Source organism: Papaver somniferum, chromosome 1 (assembly GCF_003573695.1).
Source record: "Papaver somniferum cultivar HN1 chromosome 1, ASM357369v1, whole genome shotgun sequence".
NCBI classification, from domain to species: domain Eukaryota; kingdom Viridiplantae; phylum Streptophyta; class Magnoliopsida; order Ranunculales; family Papaveraceae; genus Papaver; species Papaver somniferum.
This window is the reverse complement of record NC_039358.1, coordinates 244,476,652-244,492,216: the sequence shown is the minus strand read 5'-3', so window position 1 is coordinate 244,492,216 and position 15,565 is coordinate 244,476,652.

The window sequence follows — 15,565 nt, the reverse complement described above, 5'->3', positions numbered from 1 at the left end:
CTAGTAATGTGTAAACTACTATTTACTTGCAAAGATTGTTGGATATAATTATCCCCTTGACAGTTTGATTAAACACACACGAGCAACAATGAAGAGCACAGCTGCAATTCTCAACGGAGTGATTAACCAAATATTAATTACAATTTTAGATACCCAAAAAACTATGAACTGATGAATGATTATATATACCTTATCACAGACTGAAAGTTTCCCCAAAATCCATCACCTCTATCAGTAGTTGCTCCGGGAGCTTGAGATTGTTGCTGGCCGGCATACTCAGCACCTGGATATCCGGCAGGAGGTGGTGCGGCATAGGCACCGGGTGGTGGGTATCCTTCTACAGCTGGTGCTGATGGGTACGATTGAGGAGGGTATGCACCTGTATATTACCATCAAGAGAAAACGAAAAACAGTATTAGCAAGGGACATGTTTCACTCGGTACCAACCTCGCTGCCTTTTCACGGGAGTGTAGACCCTAGTTACCGATTCTCGAATAATACGCGAATTCTTGCGAACTGGGACTTCCGGTTTATACACGTAATATTCGGAATCGCGAATAATCCGTTCACCAAATACGGATCGGGTTTGTCTGGACTTGGGCCTGGTTGCGTCCATGACTCAGGGTTTTGTCCCGTTGCTTAATTAGAAAGGGTCGAACGAAAACATAATTAATTAGAAGAACTATAATTTTGGGCATACCAAAATCTTCCAAGGCATACTGAATGAAGACAAAAAAGATTGTGAAATAGCAAAATCAGATAATCCCTTAACCCAAAAAAATTTTAATGGCAAATCTGCCCTTTACGTATTAGTGTTAATAATCTTGATTAGTGATTAAATATTTTGTTTAGTGATTAAAATAATTTTCAGAATTATAAGAGTTTTTTAGATGAAAAATTTGAGGAAAAAAAAATCAAAGTTTTGGTTTGGTTAAGAAGGAGAGAAAGAGAAGGAGAAAGTGAGAAAATTTTAATTCTTGATTCAATGGAGGATGAGGAGGGTCATCATTCATCTAAAAAACCTAGGAAAATACATATCAACTACAACAATGATCCAGAAATGGCTGATTTCTTAGATTATGAGAATGATTTTACACTCACTCAAACTCAAACACAAACTCAAGATGATGATTTTTATGAGCCAAATCCTGATGATGAAGACATTGATGAGGAACCCAATGCTTCTAATACACAGGTACACTTATATCCTATACTTAATCTCACTTCTATAGCTCTCAATTATCAAAAGTTAGGTTTTTTGAATCATGGTTCGGCGAAACAGGTTGAGGTTCGGCTCACATCTATGAGCCGAATCTACCAATTGATGAACGGTTCGGCTTACTGAATCTGTTTACTGCATGCGCCGAACCTATAATTTCCAATTCCAACCGTTTTGCTAAACACTAGTTCGGCTTATATGAAAGTTTCATAGTAAGCCGAACAACATCCTGAATAGCCCGGAATAGAATCATTACTAATTCGGCTTATATATCCAAAATCGTATGTGCCGAACATAATTTTTTAATTTCTGGGTTGAAATATTGTTACTGGTTCGGCACATATGGAGAATATCGTATCAGCCGAAACCTCTTATGTTCAAGGTTCGGCACATAATATGATTAACGTCTGAGCCGAACATGAATTTGTTAATTTTTGGGTTAAAATATTGTTCGTGGTTCGGCACATATTGAGGATATCGTATAAGCCGAAACCTGTAAATGTTTATAGTTCGGCACATAATGTGATTATCGAATGCGCCGAACCTTGTTATTATATTCCCTTTCTAGTGTTTAACCTTGTGATATTCTTTGTAGATCGTGCTTGGACCCATGGAAAATCAACCTGATCCAGTAGACATAATTCACGAGGATACCAAGGATCACTTCCAAAATGATTTGGTATGTAAGAACCTTTTGTTTACCTTAATGTTGTCGGAATATTCCAAAGTTTTTCTTACAAATTACTTATTTTGGAATGAACGTAGATATGGAAAACTAAACCAGAAGTTCGACAACCAAGCCACAAGTATGGTAGAGTCGGCTCATTATCGGTTGAAGAAGAACCTTTTTGGTTATGTTGACACTTTTGTCACGGTTTTTGATGCAATTGATGAATATTTCAAAAATGATGTTGTGAGAATTAAAATCGCGTTCGAGCATGACCTTATGTTTAGACACAAGAATTATGGTACTAATTGGCTACGGGAATTAACTTATAGAGTCTCTCATCTATGCATCGACTTGTTGATGAAAGAAGTGGATTTGATTAAGACATTAGGCGCCACCTTGGAGGAAGAGTGTGTTTGTACAACGAATAAATCTATGAGACTTCCATGACTCCATGACCTACTTCGATACAAGGATGGTATCATACCATTTGAGGATATTGATCATTTTGGAAACAATTAAGCTTCCATCCTCTCCCAACCGAAGACGATGAGGATGATCTAGAGATATGGGACACGACAAATGGGAAAAAATTGGCGGAGATGTATAGGAATATGTCCCGACCTCAAAAGAAATTCCTATGGGACAACATGATGCCGGTCATGTATCCTTTCGCCCAAGAAAATATTTTGGAACCGGAGAAGAGTGACCCGAAAGGTAGGAAGAGTAAGAAAATGAATAATTTTCAAACTAGACAAGCCAACAAGGAACTATTGGCTAATAAAATGAATCCATCCGGCGTTGAGTACCATGATGCAAGGTTTGAAAAGGCAAAGAAAGAAATTGAGAAGTTGATGAAGGAGGAAGAAGTCAAAGTTCCAAAAAAACGAGGTCGCCCGAGTATTCAAAAATCGGAAACAAGTAACAAAGAGGTGAATGATAATGATTGTCCGTCACAAGCTAAGGATAGTAAAGAGGATGTCAAGGGGAAGGCTAAGATGTATCCTTCACAAACTAAGATAAAGGAGAAAAGGACCGTACATGAAATTGGTAGGATGAGAGGACCCAAAAGAGATAAGTCCGGTAGGTATATGAGGCCTATCAATTTTATATACGATAACTACTTGGAAGATCTATCGCCAATAATTCATGAGCATATTATAGCAATGGACGACGTGCAAGGCGATGGAAATTGTGGTTATTACGTCACGGCGGAACAACTTGGTCCTTTTATGGAAGGGAATAATTCGGTGCCCCCTGAAAATGAAGTGAACTATATTCGGAAACGATTGTTACAAACCCTACGTAAAAACAAAGAATTCTATAAGACAATGATGAGAACAGGTCCAAGAAAAGATGCAGGGGTGGCAGCGGAGTACGTTGCATTCGAACGTCGTTTGCATGGGGATTTTATCATTACCGAAGAACATTGGATGGCAATGCCCATTTGTGGGTTTTTAATAGCGGAGACATTCAATTGCGTCGTACATTGTTTCGCATGGACGGGTAGTAGCTTTACTTACGCGCCTCCAACAAAACCTTGCAATGATGGTGTAAAGGATAGAAGACTTGTTCTTGGATTTGTTCAAAATTGTCATTTTATCGGCCTCAAACTTAGACCCGGTTGCCCATTACCACCCTTGATGAGTGCAACCTTTTGGCCTAGATTTGAAAATAATTTTGCGATGGATTGGTGTGCAAATTATGCGACAAAAATGGATCTTTGGAAATCTTTGCATGTGCAGCCTTCAAGTGGACAAGTAATTACGTTTTCAAGTGATGAGGATGAAGATGTTAAGCAAGAGGTCAGTGAAGATGATGAGAATGAGGTCAGTGAAGATGATGAGAAAGAGGTCAGTGAAGAGGATGAGATTCGTTTAGGAACTCCATAAAAAATGTTTCATGGATTTATCCGTTTATTTTGTGTCAGGTTCGGCTTATAAGAACAATTCACTGAAACCCGAACCTGACAACAAAAAATACCAGAGTTTTTTTGTCAGGTTCGGCTTATAATATTATTTCACTGCAAGCCGAACCTTGAAACTTTAAAAAACCAGAATTACTTTTCTAGGTTCGGCTTGTAGTATATTTCTGAAGAAAGGCGAACCTTTCATGATTCATGAACACAAGAATTATTATATCATTCCAAATAGACTTTTCAAATTCATAGAAATTGTGGATTACATCTCTGCTACATAGTAGGCTTGCAACTAATTTCTAATATCCTAAACGGGTAATGAGAAACCTTCTAAGAATGTGGTAGTGATCTTTGTATTTGAAATTCTTTCCCTTCCATCGTCGCCATTCCTCTAGAGCTCGAACTTCAATCTCAGAGTTTGTTTCACCTTTGAGTCGATATCGACTCACAATCCGAACTAAAGCTATGAAGTCTGTGACTTTTTTCTTAATACTTATAATTCGGTAAAACAAGGACGCACTATCCCGGTTGTGAGGATTACCTGTTTCCGTGCTGAAGGCTTCATGAATTCTATCCAAGTAGTACATACTCATCAGACCATTTACTCGTCGTTCTTCACCCTTCTTTGGATAGTATGCTACATAATTAGTGCAAAGAGATAAATCTTCTTCTAGAGTAAACTTAGGAGTTGGGGGTGCCATTTTTTGAGCATATGTGGTTAAGAATATGAAAAAACATGTAGGTATATATAGAATATAGTTTTACAACGGCTATATCTTTCAAAAAAAGAGTCATTCCTAGATTTTCGTGAAAAAAAGTACAGGTTCGGCTTATAGAAATTTTAGAACATAAGTCGAACCTATATAAGTAACGGCTATTTTTTAAAAAATTTTGAAAATTTTTACAGATTCGGCTCACCATATTGGTGAGATTTAAGCCGAACTATATACTGGATTACACCAATAATGATTTTTAAGGCTCGGCTTATAACTTAAATTATAGAAAAAGCCGAACCTGAAGGACAAATGATTCGGCGCGTAAATAACATTAGAGGATAAGCCGAACTCTATACATTCGGCGCATAACTGTTAAGCTATTCATTAAAACATGAAATTGAAGGTGTCCATAACCCAATCCCAGCAACATTAAAAACAAAGTTGAGCACCTAAAAGCAAAGGTGTTTGCAACACCATAAAAGTGTACTTAAAACTTGAGAAAAATATTAAAAGGAAGTTGGAAACATAAAAGGGCATTTAACCACGACCCCTCTTCTTAGTGGTAGGCCTTTGTTCGGGTTCCTCGGGTCCTTTTCCTTTGTTGATGATTGCATCCCACTTGTTGATGAGGTATTTTTGTTCTTCCACGGTCATTGGTGTTTTGCAACCAAGTTTGACCTTCATTTTTTTCAACATCTCCCTACCCGCGGCATTGGTCCTGACACAAGAATGAAAGTTATAAGACTAATTCGGCGCAAGTATGAATCATGTCTTGAAATTTTTATTAGCTTACACAGAGAGTGGATCGGCTCATACCACAAAACAATTATAAGCCGATCCTATATATTCGGCTCACAACCGATACCGTCGAATAAGCCGAATCTATGATTATGAACAGCGCAACATGATATCATATAAATAAGCCGATCCTATACACTTGTAAAATTTATGAAATTTTAACAATGATATTCGGCGCAACCCTAATATTATCGAATAAGGAGAATCTAGACTTATGAATTGAAACATTTATTCGGCTCAAAACTAATACAACCATATAAGCCGATCCTAAGCACATGCAAAAATTCTGAAATTCAAACAACATTTATTCGGCAAAAAACTAATACAACCATACAAGCCGATCCTAAGCACATGCAAAAATTCTGAAATTCAAACAACATTTATTCGGCACAAAACTAATACTACCATACAAGCCGATCCTACGCACATGCAAAATTTCTGAAATTCACAAAACATATTCGGCACAAAACTAACACCATCGAATAAGCTGATTCTAAATATAAGTCTCTGTGTCACTAAGTTCGGCTCAAAACGGATTTCAGATCTACGCCGAGCCGTTCATATGCACTTTCAGGGTTCAGTTCCAAGAACAGCTCGGCGCACATCTAACATTTGTTTTACGCCGAACCATACACTGTAACCGCCGCAGAACACATGATTTTGACGAAGTAAATCGACCAAAACAATCAAAAACATCAAATATGAGATGGGTTTGTAGAACTAACCTTCTTATTCTCATTTCCGGAGTTGGTTCTTCTTCAATCTCTTCTTCCGGTTGATTTTGTGGTTGATTTTGAGTTTGTTCTTCACTCTGTAAATCTTCTTCTTCATCAATAGGTTGTTTAATCGATCGATTTGAACGAGATACTGCCTTAAGACGACCCATTATCTAGATGAGTTTAATCGTCGATTAAAGTTTCACGAATCGACAATTAAATTTCCGCGATGAAAAAAAAAGAAAGGGAAGGGTGAATGAGTTCGGCTGTGGAGAGGAAGAAGAAGAAGGTGAATGAAACTGATTTTAGGTGTAGTTGATTATAGGTTTTGTATTAGGATTAGGGATAGATTAGTAATAATTTAAAGGATTTAAGGGCATATAGGTAATTGAACCACCTCATAGGGTACCCTTATAAGGTCACCCAAGTTAGGACTAGTATTTTGTATGTCTAAGAAGATTTTGGTATGCCCAAAATCAGGGTTCAATTAGAAAGGCTCGAACACGGGGCCTTCGACTCCCTGGCAAACTGCCAAACCACTATACCAAGGCCCAAACTATCTTTGTTGTCTGGTGTTGTGGAAATATTATATACATAAGTTTATCTATAAGAATTAGAAATATATGTAATACAAAGGCGCCTATGCCGTCCCAAACTGTCGTTGAATCACGAACCTTTGACCCAACTTAAAATCCGAATAATACTTATGCGTACGTCGTTCCGTACGTTTATTGATACGGAATTGCTAGCTAGGGTGTAAGATCCTAGTTAGCAATTCGGGGTTCGGCAAACGTACGGAACGGCAAATGTACGAGTATTACACGGTTTTGTAAAACCCAAATTCGGTCTAAAATTCGGTCAACGGAACGTGATTCGTCAGTAATTCGGAACGGCATACGTACGTGTATAATTCGATTTATAAATGTGAGTTCGGATTTGAAAATTCGGTATCTATATATAATAAATAATTAATATTTATAAGGTCATAGACTAATTTTTATGCATACATGTGAGTTATTTAAAAAAAAAATAAACTTAATATGATGATATTAATAATATATACAACATTAGTCATCAAAGAGGACGTGGTATAGTGGTTTAGATCTCTCTCACCTTCATCTTCAAATCTCTTCTGTCATTTTTGTTTCATAAAAATTACAACAACGTCTAATATTGGGCCGTGTATGCTTGGGAGGCAGTAAAGCCCAAAAAAATAGGGCATTTGAAAACATAAAAGCTAAAGAATTTTTGGCGAATTAAGCGGACGTATCATTCGGGATACGTAAAATTTGTGAACGATTCGCGAATAATCCGGAAATGCCACATAATACGCGTCTTGGATTCGGAGTTGCAAACGTACGCGAATAAAACGTTAAAATTCGCGATACGAAAAAATTCGAGAATCATTCGCAAACTCAGTAACTAGGTGTAAGACTGCTCTTTTATAAGTCTTGAGCAGTACACATGGGTCCACCGGGACTTCTTTGTGTAATTTTGGATTCTTCTCTAATACCGTTGAAAGAATCCAAATCCCTTCTGGTTCTTCAATTTATTTCTATCTTTTGGTCAAACTTTTGATGAGTAGAGATAAAAAATTTCTTAATCCCGAACTTAGAATTGACAACAATCAACACTCTAATATTACAAACTAATCAATTCTACTAAAAAGTCAACACTCAAAACTCCGGTATACCCAAATTATTACCGACATAAAAAAACTAAACAAAATCAATACCAAATTACCAGAAAGTTAGATTTTTCAGTTTGTTAATGTAGGTAGTAAAATCCACCTAAGTAATGGGGCCAAACAAGAAATTACTTTAAAAAAAATGCTATACTTAATTTCTAGACCCCAGATCTATCGGTAACTAACGTGCTTAACGAACTGTTTATCTTCTGTTCTACAGCAGGTGTTGGTGGTATGATTAAGGAGACAGAAAAGAAATCATGACCTTCCTTGAGCTTGAGCCATCTTATTATGTTGAATAGCTAGGTGATGAGGCAGAAGATGAGAAGCTCAAATCTATGATCAAAACTTCTTGTTGTTCTCAAGGATAAGAAGAAGAAGAGCGGTGTATGTATGTATTGACTGTTAAGTAAACGGGTTGATGGTATCGGAGTGGTTGTACTTTGTTTACAGCCTAGCCAGCGATACTTCCAAGGCAAGGGAGGAAATTCGAAAATGCTTGGGAGCCCTCGGTTCCTTACACCAAGTTTTGACACCGCTTACGTGTCAAAACTGGATCAGCTCATTTTTTATAACAGGGCCCCGTTTCTCATGGTGGGTGATAGACGCATTTATGTGTCTAATATAGCTCATTTGTATATATTATTAGTGCTCAATTTTGTACTTATTTGGTTATTTTATTTATTTGTAGGTGTTTTTAGAAGAATAAGGATTTGCGGCGAAATTGGCTGAAAATGCGGCGTTTGGACCTCCGTTGATAGAGTACCGGAAGCGCCCCAGAAGTGTACCGGAAGTACCCCAGAAATACCCCGGAGGAACCCCGGAAAAAGTGCGGAAAATGCCCCAGAGGACACTTGCTATACGGATCCTTGATTTTGGATAAGGGGTAACCTAATTACTAAGGGGTGACCCATTTCCAGGCAGCTGCTAAAGGGAGACCAGCCACAGATAAGGGGAGGTCAACTTCTCAAATTTAAAAGCAAATTTTGGCGGGAAAATGCATGCATCGTCTGGCAGATTTTGGTTCGATTATTGGAGGAGTTTTAATGCGATTAAACACCGGAAATCAGTTGGGATAATCCTGTTAGACCTAAACAGACCCTATGCAAGTGATTGGGCTGATCGAATTGGGCTGGAATGGCCGTGAGAAGCGATCAAAGTCCAAACAGAATATGTGTTCTCTGTGAAGTTTTCAAATATATTTAGAGATTCTGGGAGAGTTTTACGTTGAAGTAAAGTGTATCTAGTCTTGTTTAAGGATTAGGAGAATTTTGGAGCGTAAGAAATTGCCAGAAGACGCGTACAAAGCAACAGAAAAGAGATTTCTCTCTCAACTGCACGTGAAGAAAAAAAGGAGATAAACTCGGATTTAATCGAGTTATTTGGACCCTATTGGTATATAAAGGCTGGTGGGAAGTGAGAGAAAGTTTTATCAAGAGTTAGGGGTCGATTGGGAGGTCAGCAGAGAGGCGCAGGAGGAGTTGCAGGAATTGTACCTGCTGCTGCTGCTGCCATTAACAAAGCTCGAAGAACACGAAGAACACACCAGCATAGACAGTCGTTTATCAACAGTGTCAACGACTAGCGTGCGAGGGTCTTAAAACAGCAGCATCAACAGCAGCCGTGAGGTATCGTTTTTACAGCAGTGGTATTCTATCGTTCTTCTCTGGACGCTTAAAGAGGGTCGTAGTTTCACTGTATTATATTTTTCACTCTTTTAATCATATTTTGAGCATCAAGTATGTATTTTAAGAACATGATTATTATGAGTAGCTAAACCCCAATACTGGGATGATGGAGGAAGCTGTTTTTCAGCCATGTGGTTATTTAAATAATTCTTAATTCACTTTTTGCACCGATTTTAATTGATTTATGATTTCAATTAATTACTTGTGATTTTGTTTGATGGAACATGCTTAGTCCTAGGGATTCTTGATGTTCCATGCTTATCATATACAAGTAATATTTTATGGAATCTAATTTGGCAAAGATAGAGTTAATACTTGTTTTATTTTGAGCTATAATCGCCTAGAATTATTTTCTGAGCCACTTGAATATGAAACACATTGGAATCCTGAGTCCTGGTTCCTCTTGATCTTGTGACATATTGTGTATATATTTTTGTTTTAAAAATCTTTTCAAGTCCGAGCATCGAATCCGTATTTACCGCAATCGAATTACTACAACAAAATGGCGCCGCCGACGCGGACTTGTATATAGATTTGTTTTTAGGTTTAATTTTTTTTTATTTATTTATTATTATTTGTTCCTTTTTACGTTTCTTTTTGTGTCTTTGATTTACAGGTTCGAAGTGGAATACTAAGGACTTGGGAACAAAAAGCTTAAAGTTAAAAGCTAAAAGCTAAAAGAGAAGAAAAAAAAAAAGACATAATTTTTTTTTAGGATTTAATTTTATTTAATTTTTATTTATTATTATTTTTTTTTTGTATATAGCTTTTATATATATTTTTTTAGAATTTGTAAATAGGCTTTATTTTTCATAATTTTTGTAATTTTTGGACTTTTTATTTGGACTTTATTCTGGACTTTGGACATTATTTTTAAAAACCCTACGGAAGGGTTATAAATTAAAAAAAAATTAAATACAAACTGTTTGCAGGGAAGGACGACGATTACTATATCGTCTCGGCCCCTCGGGTTCGCACACGGCATAGGAGTCGTGGCCCGAGTCGACAACAACGGTTCATCGCCCGTCTGGTACGGGAGGTAAGTCCAACCGAAACACCCGCGAATCTCCTGCAAGCGGGTTACTGTCTGCCTTAAGGTGATAATTGTTTGAGGACGAACCGGACTGTCTTTATTTTCCTAGTAAAGGGCAAGGCCTGGCCAAATCAAGATAAGGACTCGGATTTCATCACCGTTTCCTTCTTGCCCGCCTTAGGAAAACGAAACCAAACGCGAACCTAAGCCTAAAATTTTGAATAGAACGAGACCAATAGGGTAACGAGCTTAATAGGAAACTCGTTCGAAAAATATTGGTTGCTCTTTAAGCACATTTCAAAGTTCATGATGGTTTCTGTGAGTTGAATGCGTGACTGCGCCGCCTTGTGATAGCGGTGAGGCCTTGGGTATCAAAGCTCCACTGAGCTTCCCTCGCCTCGATTCAACTTACATTAGCTCGGATTGATTCCAGAGGGGTGTGCTCAAATTGTAACGAATTCCTTTTCGAAGGAATAGAAGCTGGTCTAGAAAACAATCTAAGTGGAGCCATCATGCTTTTTGTTTGCTAGAAATATTTAGGTTTGTTTTGGTGGAGTCGAGTGGGCCTTGTTTGTGATTGTGTAGATTTTCCCTGCAATTAAGAATGTCGAACTGGTATGATAGAAGCCAATACAATGAATATCGACCTGAATTTGAATATGGACATCATCAGTATTATGACCATAGTGAGAATAGTGGTTGGGGACGCCAACCTTTTCAAGGTTATGGTTCATACCATGGTGATCCCAATTACTATCCGCACGCGCATCAGTCATACGAGCAAGAAGATTATAGTACTAGTTCTTCGTCTCTAGAGGATACAATCAAACTATTGAAAAGTAGTCCTTATTATGATCCTTCAGTTCCTATTCCTTCTCTAGAAGAGACTCTTAGGAATTTAGCTGAGTCATCACGTCAGTTAGCTGAATCGACGTATAAATTAGATGAGGTGAATAACGTAGATATGGACGAAAGAACTGCAACAACAACTGAATCTGTAGAAGATATCCTCAATAGATTAACTCAAAACTTAGATCCTACACTAAGGGAGCTTTCTTTGGAAGAGACCCTTGAGAGGATAGCTGAGTCGACACGTAGACTTGAGTTAGAGACGAACGAAAGTATTGCTCGAAATAACTTGAATTGCCAATATAGTGTATCCAATAATACCCTTGAGAATGAAGAATTTTTCACATAATCAAGATAACGAGGTTATAATTGGTAACACTACTTATTTAGATAAGGTTCAATCATCTTCGTACTATTATGATGATGAGGATAGTAGTGAGAATCTGAAATATGTAGGCATAGTAATCAGGAATCTAGTAATCCAATTGAGCTTTATATGATTATTATTTCTAGTTCAAATCCAAATAATTATTATGATTATTCACCTATTCAAAAGGACGAGGATTTGATTAGGGATTCCACCGTTTTAGACGATGTAGTATGTCCTGTTTACGAATCCGATAAAGGTTTAGAGGAACCGGTTTATCTTGAGACTACTGTTTTCGAGTCGAACGATTTAGAAACTGTAATCGATGATGGTTTCGAGGAACGGTTTTACCCTGAGAATACTGTTTCAGAGTCGTACGATTTAGAAACAATAGTCTTAGATGAACTCGTAGAGATTAATGAGGATACACTGCAATATTACAACTTAGAAGAATCAATTGCCCATTTTCAGGAATCTGATGACCTAGAAATTAGGGAGATTGTGGCTAGTCTAACTAGAAACACTGAAAACTCTAAGTTTGGGGGTGATTATCACTTTCCTAGTGCTTTACCTTTAACTCTCAGAAAGTCGCCTCACATAGGACTTGATATCCATGCCTCAACCATCTTACAAGATTATCTTCATACTAGGTTTCCCGAACCTAATGATGTCATGAAAAAAGTTCAGTCGTTAGAAACCCATCCTCTGGTTGATGTGGTTTGCCCAGGCTATGATCCCCAGATTGACTTTGTTTTCCCACCAAATAGTTTTCTTCCAACTGTGGGAACGTTTAGATTTCAAATGTGTCACTTATTAAGTTCTAAGACTAAGCCTAAGTACTTTAGGAAATTAGAATCGACACATTTGCTTCAGAATGACCACTACTCTGACTGTGGTCAACTATGTAAGTCATACCTAATTGACTTAGAGGATCCTAAATTATTTAGGTTATTTTGTGATTCCAGATTCTTATCTGAGTTTTTCCAGACTCTAGGACCTAATAATTTGAATCCTACCTATGAGGAAATGCATCCGAGGAAAATAGTCTATTTAGACCCCTTCATAGAACCTGAACCTGAACCGCAATTAGCGATAGTTATCCAGAAACTAGGTAAGGGCATGCTAGTCTTGTACATTTTCTTGGTTCACTGCAGTTTCCTTTTGTCAGCTCTTTTTGGTTTTAAAGACCCACAGTTATTCCGGCTATTGTTATACGGTCGAGTTGACTAAACCTTTTCTATGTCTGGCTGAAGACTTTAAACTTAGCACTTCTTGGGAGGTAACCCAAACTCATGCAACCAGGTAATATCTTTCCTTAACTCTTTCTTCGAATGGTAATAGTTTCTCCTTGTTCATGTTTTTAATTTATCTTTAGAACATTGAGGACAATGTTAGGTTTAAGTTTGGGGGTATGGGAGAAACTTTTTAGTTGCAATAAATAAACTCCAGAGCCTAGAAATTTATGCCTATTGAGGATTGCACTAACTAATCTAAGTGGATGGAAGCATTTTGATTGTAGGAGTTTGAGGAACCAATCTGATTAGATGGAAACATCTAAAGAGTCTATTCATAAAAGCACAGAGCTCAGGTGTTAGAAATAACATGATAGTTTCACCATATCTCGTTGAGTCCTTTTCACTTCTATTTTTATTTTATTTTGTTTTTAAACTATGTTTCTCTAAGTAATAGGTGGGGCCCACGATTCAAGTTGTTACCAATGCTAGGGTGAATTAGAGTGATTGAGATACCTTCAGCCAAAAAAAAAAAAAAAAAAAAAAAAAAAAAAAAAAAAAAAAAAAGTGAAAAAAAAGAAAGTTGAAAAAGAAAAAGCAAGATGAAAAAAAAAATGGTAGTTACCAAAAAAAAAAAAAAAAAAAAAAAAAAAAAAAAAAAAAAAAAAAAAAAAAAATTGAGACCAGACCATTGACCAAAAGGAATAAATTCAATAAAGTCGACCACTGGTACCCTTGTATATGCCAGTTGTGTTGACCTAGAGTTAGGTTATCGACCACTGGTACCCTTGTATATGCCAGTGTGTTGATATTAGTCAGACTAGTATCTCAATCCATTAGGATAGGTTCATTTTGGCGGAGGCCTTCAGACAGATATGGGAAACGTCGTTCACTTAGTAAACATCAAAACCATCTATGTTTTCTATATCCATCTTCTTGATCTATCCATGTGATTAGTTTTGACTCCGAATATGATGTCCATAGTGCAACTATCTGAGTAGAGCTCTGTCACTTTATATGAATTTTAGTATGCTTGAGTGCAAACTCGTGTACAGCAATTGGAATTTCGCATCAGGGTACTTCTTCCTGTAGTCAATAAGTATGCCAACCAAGGAGATTCTTTAGTGCCTTCCAAGGTTCTGCGTAGATAGCTAAGGTCTGGAGTACAGGTTTTGTGGGTATATCTCTGGTAAGCCCTCCCGAGACTATAACTCGGCCACTAGGGCCACCTAGGGGTTTAAAGGCTTATTGCATACGCTAAATGCAATCGACGATGCCTGCGACAGTGAGTTAGGATTTTATTTTGTAGTTTTGATTTGCTCGGGACTAGCAAATAATAAGTTTGGGGGTATTTGATAGACGCATTTATGTGTCTAATATAGCTCATTTGTATATATTATTAGTGCTCAATTTTGTACTTATTTGGTTATTTTATTTATTTGTAGGTGTTTTTAGAAGAATAAGGATTTGCGGCGAAATTGGCTGAAAATGCGGCGTTTGGACCTCCGTTGATAGAGTACCGGAAGCGCCCCAGAAGTGTACCGGAAGTACCCCAGAAATACCCCGGAGGAACCCCGGAAAAAGTGCGGAAAATGCCCCAGAGGACACTTGCTATACGGATCCTTGATTTTGGATAAGGGGTAACCTAATTACTAAGGGGTGACCCATTTCCAGGCAGCTGCTAAAGGGAGACCAGCCACAGATAAGGGGAGGTCAACTTCTCAAATTTAAAAGCAAATTTTGGCGGGAAAATGCATGCATCGTCTGGCAGATTTTGGTTCGATTATTGGAGGAGTTTTAATGCGATTAAACACCGGAAATCAGTTGGGATAATCCTGTTAGACCTAAACAGACCCTATGCAAGTGATTGGGCTGATCGAATTGGGCTGGAATGGCCGTGAGAAGCGATCAAAGTCCAAACAGAATATGTGTTCTCTGTGAAGTTTTCAAATATATTTAGAGATTCTGGGAGAGTTTTACGTTGAAGTAAAGTGTATCTAGTCTTGTTTAAGGATTAGGAGAATTTTGGAGCGTAAGAAATTTCCAGAAGACGCGTACAAAGCAACAGAAAAGAGATTTCTCTCTCAACTGCACGTGAAGAAAAAAAGGAGATAAACTCGGATTTAATCGAGTTATTTGGACCCTATTGGTATATAAAGGCTGGTGGGAAGTGAGAGAAAGTTTTATCAAGAGTTAGGGGTCGATTGGGAGGCCAGCAGAGAGGCGCAGGAGGAGTTGCAGGAATTGTACCTGCTGCTGCTGCTGCCATTAACAAAGCTCGAAGAACACGAAGAACACACCAGCATAGACAGTCGTTTATCAACAGTGTCAACGACTAGCGTGCGAGGGTCTTAAAACAGCAGCATCAACAGCAGCCGTGAGGTATCGTTTTTACAGCAGTGGTATTCTATCGTTCTTCTCTGGACGCTTAAAGAGGGTCGTAGTTTCACTGTATTATATTTTTCACTCTTTTAATCATATTTTGAGCATCAAGTATGTATTTTAAGAACATGATTATTATGAGTAGCTAAACCCCAATACTGGGATGATGGAGGAAGCTGTTTTTCAGCCATGTGGTTATTTAAATAATTCTTAATTCACTTTTTGCACCGATTTTAATTGATTTATGATTTCAATTAATTACTTGTGATTTTGTTTGATGGAACATGCTTAGT